Source organism: Tupaia chinensis, unplaced genomic scaffold, assembly GCF_000334495.1.
Source record: "Tupaia chinensis unplaced genomic scaffold, TupChi_1.0 Scaffold146051_1, whole genome shotgun sequence".
NCBI lineage: Eukaryota > Metazoa > Chordata > Mammalia > Scandentia > Tupaiidae > Tupaia > Tupaia belangeri.
In genome coordinates this window covers 36,903-50,784 of record NW_006205907.1, presented here as the reverse complement: position 1 = coordinate 50,784, position 13,882 = coordinate 36,903, and positions in this window count along the sequence as shown.

Genomic DNA, 13,882 nt, shown 5'->3' with positions numbered 1-13,882 from the left:
TTTTTGTTTTTAGAGGTTTTTGCCTTAGAGTGCTTGTGCTTGTCAGAGAGAGAGAGAGAGAGAGAGAGAGATAGTGAGAGAGAAAGTAAAGAATAACTCCCCCGGGGGGGGAGGGCCACTCAGCAATCCCTTCACCTTCGTTCTCCTCCTGGGATCCTGGGCATGCACACATGTGCCCGGCATGAGTATTAGGCCACCAGGTCTGGGACTCGAATTGATCAACAATGTGGAAGTCCAGAAACACAAGCGCTATGCCATCTGCTGGCTCCAGCCTCTGTTTTTTAATCTAGTACTTGAAGGTTTCTTCTCTGCCAAGTTGGCTCTGAGAGCAACAAAGGGATTTACAAATAGCCTTATTTGATGTGATTGGAAAATAGGTGTAGTTGTTACTGACTCACAATTTATTTTGGAAATCTTGCTAAATATAAAAAAATAATTTACAATGAGTTTGCCATGGAAATTGTCAAGTATTATTATTATTTTTACTACTAATTACTATTTTTACTAAGTATAATTGTTATTTTAGTTTTTCATTCACAAATTTCTAGTTTCAGTGTAAAGCATGAGTGCACGAGTAAGGTCTAGACCCAGAGGATCTAGAGGAAGAGAAGATGGTCAAAAGTCTCCCAGCCTGGTTGAACCAGTGGCAGTGAGTGCCTTAACATCTTATTTCCATCTGCAGAAATTAATTTAAAAAAAACGAAAAAGTTATTGACTCTACATACTTTGTTGTATAAAGGACTTTCCTACTGAAAAACTTTCAAAAGTAATCCCGTGAATGAGACATCTCATTCAAAATTATGAAGTATTTTACTATCAATAGTTAAAGTAGATGTATATTTAGGTGTTGTCTGGATGTATACACACACACACACACACATACATGAGCCTGGAAATAGGCCCTATGAACTTCCCAGTCATGATTATTAACAAATAACATAGCCCTGAGAAGAATAAAATGTTTTCTAGAATTACTATTGGTCTTTGTAGGTAACTTCTTCCTGAGAGTAATTTCTATGTAGTAAGAGTAATCTTAACAGTACTTACAAAGAAAAGAAAGGGAAAAACCTCTTCAGATTTATTCATGACTAGTAATCTCTACATAGAATGTGTATGTGTGCCATGGTATTAATAACAGTACTCTTTATTTGTGCCCACCTTCCTCCAAGGCCCAGAAGCCCCGTGAAGAACAATCTCAACAAGAGAAACCACCAAATGAAACTCAGGTTATTAAACCTGGAGAAGAAGAAGAAGGAGAAGTACTTGTGGTTGACAGTGATGAGGGTATGAAAGAATATTTTGTATTTCATATATGATGTTACAGTAGGAACAGGAATAAATGAAGCATTCCCTGAAAGTTGGCTGGAAACCTATTTGGCCAGGGAACAGTATAGTTTTCAGCTGATCCTCTTTATCAAAAGTTTTTTTTTTTTTTTTTTTTATCAGCATTTTACCTATCCTATATATATATTTTTTAAAAAATTAGATTTTTTCCTTTGGACATGTGTACTCTCCAGAAACAGAGATGGAGAGAGGGAAAGTGAGAAATAACTCCCCAAGGGGGAGTGGCCATGCCACAATCCCTTCTCCATTTTCCTCCTGGGATTTTGGGCACACACACATATACCCCCAGTGTGATTTTTCAGGCCACAGGGTTTGGGGTTAGCTATGTGGGAGTTCAGCACCTTAACCACCATGCCACCTGCTGGCTTTCTTTTCTTTTCTCACCCCCTCCCCCCAACAAGGTCTTGACATGCTGTGATCCTCCCTCCTCAGCCTACCAGTTTCTGAGATTACAGGTGCATGCCACTTCTTCCATGTGGCCCAAGTCTGCTGAGCACAGCATTTTAGCAGTGTACATCACTGCAGTTGGGCCAGCAGGTTATCTTGTATTTTTTATTTTTATTTTTTTATTTTTTTGAGAGGTTTTCACTATAGGGCGCGTGTGCTCGCCAGACAGACAGAGAGAGACATAGAGACAGAAAGCGAGAAATCACCCCCCAGGGGGGATGCTCCTCCATTCTCCTCTCAGGATCTTGGGCACGCACACACACGAGCCCGGCGTGAGTTCCAAGCAACCGGGTCTGGGACACAAACCGCGGTCGACTACGTGGGAGTCTAGCGACATAGCCATTATGCTAACTGCTGGTTCCCGTATTTTTTGGGAGGTTTTTTTTTTTGCTATAGGGTGTGTGCACTCACCAGAAGGACAGAGGGAGACAGAGACAGAAAGCGAGAAATCATCCCCCAGGGGGGATGGCCACACCACAATCCCTTCTCTTCCATTCTCCTCTTGAGATCTTGGGTACACATGCACATGGCATGAGTTTAAGCCACCGGGTCTGGGATTTGAACCACAGTCGACTACATGGGAGTCCAGTGACGTAGCAATTACACCATCTGCTGGACCCAGGTTGTCTTGTATTTTAAAAGTTATTTGGGGACCAGCAGGTGGCATAGTGCTTAAGGTGCTAGACTCCTGCATTGACTGACTATGGTTCAAGTCCCAGAACCGGATGCTTGAAACTCACGTGGGGTACATGTGCACGCATGCCCAAGGTCCTGAGAAGAAAATGGAGGAAGAGGGATTATGGCATGGCCATTTCCCCTGGAGGGTCGTTTCTTACTTTTCCTGTCTTCTCTCTGGCAAATGCACAAGCCCTATGGAAAAAAAAATCTTAAAAATGTTATTTGGAATGTTTGGAAAAGACTATACTTGCCAAAATTCTACATTAGCAAATCAAGGGAAGCTACATTAAATTTTGACAAAATTATGAACTATTTTACTAGTTACACTTAGTCTCATTAGGATTTTTTTTGGAAAGTTAAGTTGTCGCTTCAAAAGTTTCAGTGAGAGACTAGCAGATGGTGTAATGGTTACATCGCTGGATTCCCACGTGGTTGACTATGGTTCAAGTCCTAGACCCAGCAGCTTAAAACTCAGGCCGATGGTGTGTGCATGCATGCATGCCCAAAATCCCAGGAAGCAAATGGGGGAGAAGGGGTTGTGGCATGGCCATCCCTCCTGGGGGGTGATTTCTCACTTTCTTGTTCTCTGTTTCTCTCTGGTGAGTGCATGTGCCTTATAGCAACAATCTATTAAAAAATAAGTTTCATCAAGGGATAGCAGATGATGCAGAAGTTGGGGCACCTACACAGTTTGAGTTCTGGATGCAGTGACTTGAAAAACACACTGTGTGTGTGTGTGTGTTCAAACTCCCAAGAGGAAAATGGAGGAGAAGCAATTATAGTGTGACTATTTTCTTCTGGGGGGGGTGATGTCTAACTCTCCCAGCCCCCACTCCATTTCTCTCCAGCAAACATACAAGCCTTATAGCAAGCTAAAAAAAATAGAAAAAGAAAAATATTTGAGCAAACCTAGATATATGTATTATTATTACCCATTATGTTGCAATTTTAGAAAATTTAATAATGCAGAGAAATAAAAATGTGAAATCCTTTCCTAGCTTCTGTTTAAAACTTCAATACTTCTGTCTTCCCAAACCATAATTTTTAATAGTTATTGCAAATACCTTTTTTGCTTATTTGTTTTCTTTTAGATTTTTGCCATAGGGTGTGTGCAGTTACCAGAGAGAGACAGAGAGGGATTGTAAAGAATCACTCCTCAGGGGAGATGGCCACACTGCAATTACTTTTCCTTCATTTTCCTCTGAGAATTTTGGGTGCACACACACACGTGCCTGGCCTGATTTTCAAGCTACCAGGTCTGGGACTCGAACTGCACAGTTAGCTATGTGAGATCCAGCCACCTTAACCTCCATTCCACTATTGGCCCCCAAATTCCTTAATTTAAAAGCATTTACTTAGAAGAGATTTAAAACTTACAGAAATATTATAAGAAAGTACAGTAAGCTCCTGTATATTCTTCACCTTGATTTACTTTACCCTCCCTTTACACATTAATGTATATATTTTTCTGAACCACTTGGGAGTAAGTTTCAAATATCACACTCCTTTATTCCTTAAGTAATTCAGTAATTCCTAAAGACAGATACTCTTTTACATAATCTCAATATAGTTATTAAATTCAGGAAATTTAACATTGAGAAAATGCCTATTATACATTCTACTGCAGTTTTGTCAGTTGGCCTATAATATTTCTTATAGCATTTTTCTTCCTGATCTAGGATCCAGTCCAAGACAATCATTGCATTTAGTTGTCATATTCCTTTGGTCTCCTTTAGTCTGGAAATGTTCCTCATTCTTTCTTTGTCTTTTGTCACAATGACACTCAGAATTCAAAACAGTTGTTCTATAAAAAGTTCCTTAATTTGAGTTTGTATTTTGTTAACTAGTTTAAAAAACTTTTCACTCTCATATTTGGATATACCAGATGCCAGGCATAATATACTAGGTGCTGTGGATATAAATTTAAATGAATGATTTAACACAAATTTATGTTTACTGCTTATGTTAATAATTTTATTTATATAAGAATTCGAATTGGAAGGTGATTACCAGGATGTGGATCTGAAAAAGACTGGGGCTGAGCATGGAGATGGTCCTGATGTGAAAGAAAAGACTACCTAAACTAGTGTGTGCTAAAATTCCTGGAGCTGGTATGTTATCCTTTAAGAATAGATGACATGGAGTTGTTCTTTTCTATATTATACATTTTTTGAAGATTTATTTAATTTTTATTTATTCATTCATTTATTTATAATTTGACCAGAGAGAGACACAGAGAGAGGGGGTGAGAAAGCAAGCCACCAGGCCCAGGACTTGACCCGTGGTCGGCCATGTGGGAGTGTCTAGCTCCTTAACCACCACACCATCTGCTGGTCTCTGTATTATACATTTTTAACAGATCTCTCATACAAAGATTATTTGAAAGGTAGTGCAGACACTAAATATTTCTTTCAAAGACAGTGTTGTGAAAAAAAAATTAGGTCATGGGAACCAGCAGTTAGCGTGATGGCTATGTCGCTGGACTCCCATGTAGTCGACCGCGGTTCATGTCCCAGACCCGGTGGCTTAAAACTCACTCCGGGCACGTGTGTGTGCGTGCCCAAGATCCCGAGAGGAGAATGGAGGAGAAGGGATTGTGGCGTGACCATCCCCCCTGGGGGGTGATTTCTCGCTTTCTGTCTCTATGTCTCTGTCTGTCTGGCGAGCGCACGCGCCCTATAGCAAAAACCTCTCAAAAAAAAAATAAAATTAGGTCAAAGACATGTTGAATTATAAAACATGAAAATATTACTTTGGAGTAGAAGTTCTTTAAACTCCAAGGCAAATGGTGAAATACTTTTTAAAGTGTTTGATTTAACATACCCCAATAGTAACTGGATACCTAAAAATATAATAGTATTTTTTTTAATTTGCCAGAATTGTTTATCAAAAATCACTATCTTTTAGACACAAGAAAATACCAGAAAATAAGAAAAATCTGTATGTTTTGGCTTTTTCTAGGTTGATTTCTTAAAATTATGAACCAGGCTGAGAAATGGTAGTATTTTACCTCACATTTTTTAATGTCCTCTAGTGGCTTAAATAAACTGTTGTGACCATGTAAATTTTTTTCTTTTTTTATTTCATTTTTTTAATACATTGAATTGCCTTTTTTAGCTTACAAAGTGAATATTTCACTATGTGAACATTTCTCCCTAGTCCAGGTGGTTAAACTATAAAATATCTTCAATAGATAATACCACACTTCTTTATCTCATTAATGCTTTGCCTCCCTATTTTTCTTCTAAATTTCCTTCCTCAGACCTTACTCTTCCACACACACTGTATCTGGTATTTACACCCATTTATTTTGTTGTATATCCTTTAGTCAATCAGTTTCAATCATAGAGTGTGGACACATGGTAAATATTAAGTGGGGACATACAAAGTCTCTCCTTCATATCCTGGCTTGCCTCACTCAGCAGTAAATCTTCCATATTCTTCCACTTTCTGTCAAAAGCCAGGGTTTTGTTATTGTTGTTATTTTTTTAATGGCTGAATAGTATTCCATAGAATATATGTGCCATAGTTTTTCAATCCATTCATCTGTTCAGGGGCATTTGGGTTTGTTCCATGTCTTAGCAATTGTAAATAGTGCCACAAGAAGCACTGATGTGCAAGCACTTTTTCGATTAAGAATTCTTCTGTCCTTTGGGTAGATATCAAGGAGTGAGATTGCTGGATCATATGGTAGTTCTATTTGTAGATTTTTTGGGAATCTCCAAATTGTTCTCCACAGTGGCTAGACTAGGCACTCAAGCATCCAGACCATGTAAATTTTTTTCTTTTTTGGAGAGGTTTTCGCTATAGGGCGCGTGTACTCGCCAGACAGAGACAGAGAGACAGAAAGCGAGAAATCACCCCCCAGGGGGGATGGCCACGCTGCAATCCCTTCTCTTCTGTTCTCCTCTTGGGATCTTGGGCATGCACGCACACGCGCCCAGTGTGTTTTAAACCACCCAGTCTGGGACGCGGACTGCGGTCGACTACGTGGGAGTCCAGCGACATAGCCATTTTGATAACTGCTGTTCCCAGACCATGTACATTTTTTAAAGACAGAAAACAAGGCCAGCCAGGTGGTGTGGTGGTTAAAGCAGCTGGATCCTATATGGCAACTACGTGGTTCAAGTGTTAGACCCTGTAGCTTAAAGGACATGCCACATGTATGTACATGCATGCCCAAACTCCCAAGAGGAAAGTGGATGAGAAGGGATTGTGGTGTGGTCAACCCCCCTGAGGTGAGTGCATTCTCACTCTCTCTCCCTATCTGTCTCTAGTGAGTACACTTTGCAGGAGTGCATGCACCCAATGGCAAATTAAAATAAAAAAGAAAGAATGTGCATGTGCATATGCACAAGAAAGGGGTGGAGACCCTCTATAGGGTCTCATTACATTTTTTTTCCCTAGCCCTCAAGCTCCTCAGGATACTGGGCATCCATGTTTGTGCCCAGTATGTCTTTCAGACTATCCCAGGATCTAAACCACAGTCACCATATGGCTTCCAGCACTGCAGGGTGCTGGTGTTATTATCACTGTGCTATTGCAACTGGGCCATAATATAATTTTCATTATCCAAACTGAGAGATACCCTTGAGAGTAAAAGGGAGTGCTGTGAGTACTTGTGCCAGGACACAAGTGCCAATGGGAGGAATGGCCACTCTAAGCAGACTATACAAAACTTGAACTAGCTCAATGAAATATTTTTCCACTATTGCACAAAAGACACAAACCACATAGAATGCTGTTCTTTGACCTGTTATTAATCAAAGAGTTATAAGTATGACATAGTTATTTTACCTATATATAATTAGTAGAGCGTTTCAAGTCAATACATTTGAATGACACCATGCTGTTTGTTTTGCGTTTTGTAGTTTTTATTTGGTTGAATTTTTGTTTTAAATCTCTGGCTGTTTTTGCTCTCTAAAAATTATTTTCAAATGAGCTCCTAGGATTTAATCTGTTGTGGACTTGAAAAATCTCCCTGTTTCCTCATACTACTAGAAAGAGTGATGCAAAGTGGACAAATCTAGAATATAAAATGTTAAGTAAAATAAGCTAAGCTATGAAAGACAAATACTGTGTGTTCCCACTTCACATATGCCAAATGTCTTCACTCTTTGGCAGGAACTAAAAGACTCTATGGCGTGGAAATAATGAGGGCAATTGTAGATACCATAGACCATATCAGGATAGGGGTAGAGGAAAGGGAGGCTCAGAAAAAAAATTAATAGACACAAGAATGGGTGTAAATGGGAAATAGGTTATGGAGCAGTATACACAACAGAGTAAAAAAGGCATTGACAGTCATTCATTCATACACACACACACACACGCACACACACACACACACATACCAAAAAAACTAGGAATATCAAAGGTGTATAATGTAATGTAATGTTTTTCATTAAAAATTATGAATATCCTTGATTATCACATACTGCATGCATGCTTTGAAAAATCTTTATACTCCACAAACATGTACAATGATTAAATGTAAACCAGAAATTATTTAAAAATTGTGCATAAAATAAAAAATGCACATCAGTATAGAAGTCTCTGCAATGGTTAGGGCTCTGGTCTTAGTTTCATCTTAAAAAAGCAAAACTATGATAGCCTTTGTGTGCTTTTAGTGTCTTCTTAGTAAAGTTCTGCTGAGTAATGTACCCAAATATCATGTTTATATTTTAGGCAATGGGGAGTCATAAGTTAAGAAGATGACAAGTTGAAGTCACACTTGCTGCTGTTATATGGAAAATATGACTTGCTACATTTTTCTTCATAAAGTTTTTTTTTTCTGAAGAAGTCATGCACATCTTTTGTTAAAATTTATTCTAGGCAAAAGACTCTTCATGTTCTCTTTATAACTGGTGTATCACAATGCTACTTATTTTTGTATATTGATTTTGTATCTGGAAACCTTGATAAATTTGCTTATTCTGTTTATTTTTATGTCATTTTGTATTTTCTACATACACGATCATACCATATACACATAATGACAAGTTTGTTTCTTCCCTCTATATCCATTCATTTCTTTTCCTTACCTTGTTACCTTTTAAAAAACCTCTTCTTTAAGGAGTGTTCAAATATCTACTAGTCTTGTTTTTATGTAGACTAGTTAGGCTAGCAGAGTGAGAGGATGTATCATCCCTTTAGAACGTTAGCTTGCTTACTGCCTGTCATCCTGATGTCAGTTTGCATGTGGATATAATGAATTTAGAAGATGCAAATTTGAAAGTCATTAAGAATACAGGTAGCATTTGAAGCCATGGGTCCATAGGGACTCACATAAGAGATTATAGAGGGGGAAGAGAGTCACAGGCTAAGCCTTGGGATATTCTATGTAAAGAAGAACCCATAAAGAATTGAGAAAAAGAGATTGCTCTCCTGGTGCAGTAGTTAAGCACTGTGCATAGGGAGCTGGATGTCTCATGGCTGACTGCAGTTCACATCTCAGCCTTGGTGGCTTGAAAAACATGCCAGGTGTGTGTATGTGTGCATGTGTATGTGCCCTAAATCCTGACAGGATGGAGGAATGGAAGAAAAAGGACCAGATGTGACCATGCACCATTTGGGAGTGCTTTTTTTTCTTTCTCTCTCTCGCAACCACATGTAACCTCTGGTAATAAAAAAAAACAAAAAGAATTGAGAAAAAAGACTATAAGAGAGGTAGGAAAGAAACTCAAGGACATAGTTTTTAAGTCAAGTTAAGTGGTCAACTTAAAATGCTGGAGAGAGTACATTAACAAGGGTTTAGGAACTTGACTACTTGACAAAATATGTCACCAGAAACCTTTATAAGAGCATTGTGTGTGTGGGGGGGTGGGGGTCGGGCAGGGATTTTTTTTCTTTTTTTTTTTGGAGAGATTTTCGCTATAGGGCACGTGCGCTCGCCAGACAGACAGAGAGAGACATAGAGACAGAAAGTGAGAAATCACCCCCCAGGGGGGATGGTCATGCCGCAATCCCTTCTTCTCCATTCTCCTCTTGGGATCTTGGGTATGCATGCACATGCGCCCGGCGTGAGTTTTAAGTCACCGGGTCTGGGACGCGAACCGCGGTCGACTACGTGGGAGTCCAGCGACATAGCCATTACGCTAACTGCTGGTTCCCCGGGCAGGGATTTTTGACAGGATCATGCCACTGGGTCCTTCCTGACTCAGCCTCCTAGTCTGGATCACAGGTGTGTACCGCCCCACTTGGCCTGTTTAGGTTGGGCTGGGAACTGAATCTGGGCCTCCCACATGGTCCCAGCTTTGTAAAGTGGTGCCCTTCTGCTTGTGCTGCTGTAGCTGAGCCAATAACCTATTTAATGAGGAGTCTAGACAAGAAAGCCTGATTAAAGATGTTTAAGCTGAGAATAGGAGGAGAGTGGAGATGGTGATTATAGAAATACATTGTGAGGAATTTCTTTGTGAAGGAAAAATGGGAAATTCAGCTAGAAGGTATGCATGAGGTCAGTCAGTATTTTTGGAATGAATGATGCTAACGTGTGTTTGCGTGTTGGTGAGATCAATCCAATAGTGGATGGAAAACCTTGATAAGGCTGTAGGGATAAGATCTGCAACACAAATGTGTGTTGGGTGGGGGGAGTTGGCCTTGGATAGGAACTGTGATACCTTTTTTTTTTTTAATAGGATTTTGCCTTAGGGTACATGCACTCACTGGAGAAAGAGACAAACAGACAGTGAGAGGGAAAGTGAGAAATTACTCCCTGGGGGGATGGCCATGCTGCAATTCCTTCTCCATTCTCTTGGATTCTGGGGCACACACACACATGTGCCTGGTGTGATTTTCAAGTCACTGGGCCCAGGACTTAAACTGTAGTCAACCATGTAGTAATCCAGCAATGTAACCGCTATGTCATCTTCTGGTCCCAACAGTGATAACTTTCTACAGTTATTTATTGGAAGGCTAATACTGGAATGTTCAAGGACAAATTTATATTTCTGAGCAGAGGAATGGGTACGATTGAAGAGCAAGGTCTGGTGCTGTTGTGCTCTTGTTAAACACTATGCATTGGGAACCAAATCTCACATGACTGGACATGGTTTGAATCCTGGCCCTGGGCAGTTTGAAAAACACACTGAACATGTTTACACACATGCCCCAAATCTTTATAGGTAGCAAATGGAGGAAAAAGGATTGTGTCATGACCACATTGGGGGAGTACATTCTCTGACAATGTAGATTTTTCTAAAATAATAAAAACCTGTTCTTAAATTAAAAAAAAAAATTAAAGGGAAGCTTGCGGCCACTTACTTTGCAGCCATCTCATACTCAGAGGTGTGCCTAAGCACCTGTCAGGAGAAGTAGTAACTCTCATTTCATTTCCCTCCTCAGCTAGAGAGTAGCCAGTCCTCAACAGAATAAAGATGGAGATACTCTGCCCAGGGTCACATGAAGATCCTTTTTTAAAAAATGAAAAAACTTTTTTAAAAAAAAAAAAAAAAAAAAAAAAAAAAAAAAAAAGATTTTTGCTATAGGGCATATGTGCTTGCCAGAGACAGAAAGCGAGAAATCACCCCTCTGCCCCCCCGTCAGGAGGATGGCCATGCTGTAATCCCTTCTCCTCCATTCTCCTCTTGGGATTTTGGACATGCATGCACACATGCCTGGTGTGAGTTTCAAGCTGCTGGGTCTGGGACTTGAACCATGGTTGACTACGTGGGAGTCCAGCAACATAACCATTACACCATCTGCTGGTCCCTACATGAAGATCCTTAAAGGCTCCAAGTCTTGAAAGATTATTTAGTGCCCTAATTCCCATTTTAAATATGTATTTTATGACAAAATTCAATGATAAAGTTAAAATTTTGTTTTCAATTAAAAAATTCTCAGAAGTCACTTTCCCTCACTGGAGAGAGAGAGAGAGAGAGGGAGAGAGAGAGAGAGAGAGAGAGGAAGCAAGAAAGAAGCACCCTTGGTAGGACATGGTCACTCCACAATCTCTTCTCCATTTTTCCCTCCCTTTGGGAATTTTTGGTTTGTGTGCCTGGTATTTTTCTCAAGTCACCAAGTCTGGTTCTCTTGTTAAAATTATTCATTTTTATTTATTATTTTTAAAGAATTATTTTATTTAACTATTATTATATTTTTTCAATTAGACCAGAGAGTGACAGAGAGAGACACGTTAATTTAATTGATCTGGAGTGATATCCAGGAATCAAATCTGCTTTTTGGTAAACATCTCAGCCAGTTTTAATGCAGCTAGTTTTTGGATCCCACTTTGAAAAATACCATCCTAACTGCAGATATTTATTTATTTTTTTTTTTTTGGAGAGGTTTTTGCTACAGGGCATGTGAGCTCACCAGAAAGAGAGAGACAGAGAAATAGAAAGTGAGAAATCATCCCCCAAAGGGGATGGCCACACTGCAATCCCTACTTCTCCATTCTCCTCTCGGGATCTTGGGCATGCAAGCACACGTGCCCGGTGTGAGTTTAAGCCACTGGGTCCAGGACTTGAACCACAGTTGACTACAGGGGAGTCCAGTGATGTAGCCATTACACCATCTGCTGGTCCCAGTCTGGTATTCTTAACCCCATGGTTGGCCATGTGGGATCTAGCCACCTTAACCACTAGGCTACAGGCTGGCCCAGATTTAAATTTTTTTCAATGATGATTATTTTACTGTTCCTTTGAATATCAAGTGTAAGTACAGGTTGAGTCTTCCTTATCTGAAATGCTTGAGACCAGAAGTGTTTCAGATTTTAAATATTTATAAATTTTGGCATATTCATATATACATAATAAGATACTTTTGAGATGGGACCCAAGACTAAACACAAAATTCATTTGTGTTTCATACACACCTTATACATACAGCCTAAATGTAACTTTATACAATATTTTGAATAATATGCATAGAACAAAGTTCATTTATGTTAAACTATCAGCAGAGATTTCACTATCAGCCATCCATGTGGCTGGGAGGGTCTTTTTTTTTTTACTCCTTGGGACTGCTGAATAAACTGTGTTTTGCACCAGCATTTACTTATTTGCACCTGCATTTAGACTGCCACCCGTCATGAGGTCAGATGTGGTTTTCCACTTGTGACATCATGTTGGCTCTCAAAAAGTTTCAGATTTTGTAGCATTTTGGATTTTAGATTTTCAAATTAGAGATGCTCAACCTGTATCAAATGTTTCCAGTGATCTCTTCCTCATTGTTGGGGGACATGCTGGGGGTCTTCCCTGCTAATGAACTAAGTACTTGCTTAGTCTGCATTCAGGTTAACCTAGCACTAATTCCTGTGATGAGGAGGATATAGAGCAAGCCTAATCTGTCCTTTAGATTTTTATCACTCCCAATTCATTACCAGGTACTGGAGCTACTGTAGGTGTACAAGGAAATCTAGTATAACCTGGGCACTATGTTCAGCATCCACATCTGCCACCTGGGAACAAAGAGGTGCCACAAGGCTGGGACAGGCCTCTTACACTAAGTCACTCATGACAGCAGGGAACCTATTTGAGTGCTTCATTACAGGGCATAAAAAGTGGGTATTTATTGAAAGGATGCTAGAGTGCTTCAAGGAATTGAAACAAGAGCTGACTCAGGAAGGACAGGTACCTGGGAGCCCTTAGCTGTATGGGAACCAGGCATTGTCCTTAAGGGCTCCTGATTCCTGATGCTCAACTCCTGCTGCTAACTCCAAGATGTCTGCCTCAACCCTCCTGCAGGAAGGGGGCAGGCAGAGGGTGATGTCCAGTGCTGACCCAAGAGGACTTTCCTAGGGCATGATCAGACAACCCAGCCCCACAAGCCAGGCAATGTGTACTGGGCCAAGACCAGCCCCACAAGCCAGGCAATGTGTATTGGGCCATGGCCAGTCCCACTGGGACTCAGGGACTGGGCTCTTCAAGAACACTCTCCTTGACTCTCAACCTCATTGCCTATCAAATGCAGATAATTTCTACTTCATGGGGATCCCATATAGATTAAATGAGATTTAAAAGATAGCAATGTGTAAAGAGCTAGGCCTGCCCTAAAGGCACTGTGAATATGGGTTACACCTAAATCTGAATTTTTTCTGGGACCAGGCCTAGGTCCAAGTTTGTACTGGAGGTGAAGGCCAGCCCCACCTGAGAACTATCAACAGATTTACCACATCCCATCACACCTCCACAGTCCCTGCAGCTTGTCAGTTCCCTAGGGAACACATTTACTGCTACCTGGGGCTCCAGTGCAGCAGACATTACTTGCTCCCTAGTACACAGGTGAGCACAGGCAAGAGTGGTCCTAACCATGTAGCATTACATCTGATGTCCTAGATGTAATGCTATATGGGAAAAGTATGCTATAGAATGGTGTGTGGAATACAGTCTCTGTGTATGTAAAATGTAGTTATAAAACATGCTTATGTATTCATAGAAAATTTATGGAAGAAAACACAAGAAATTGTTAACAG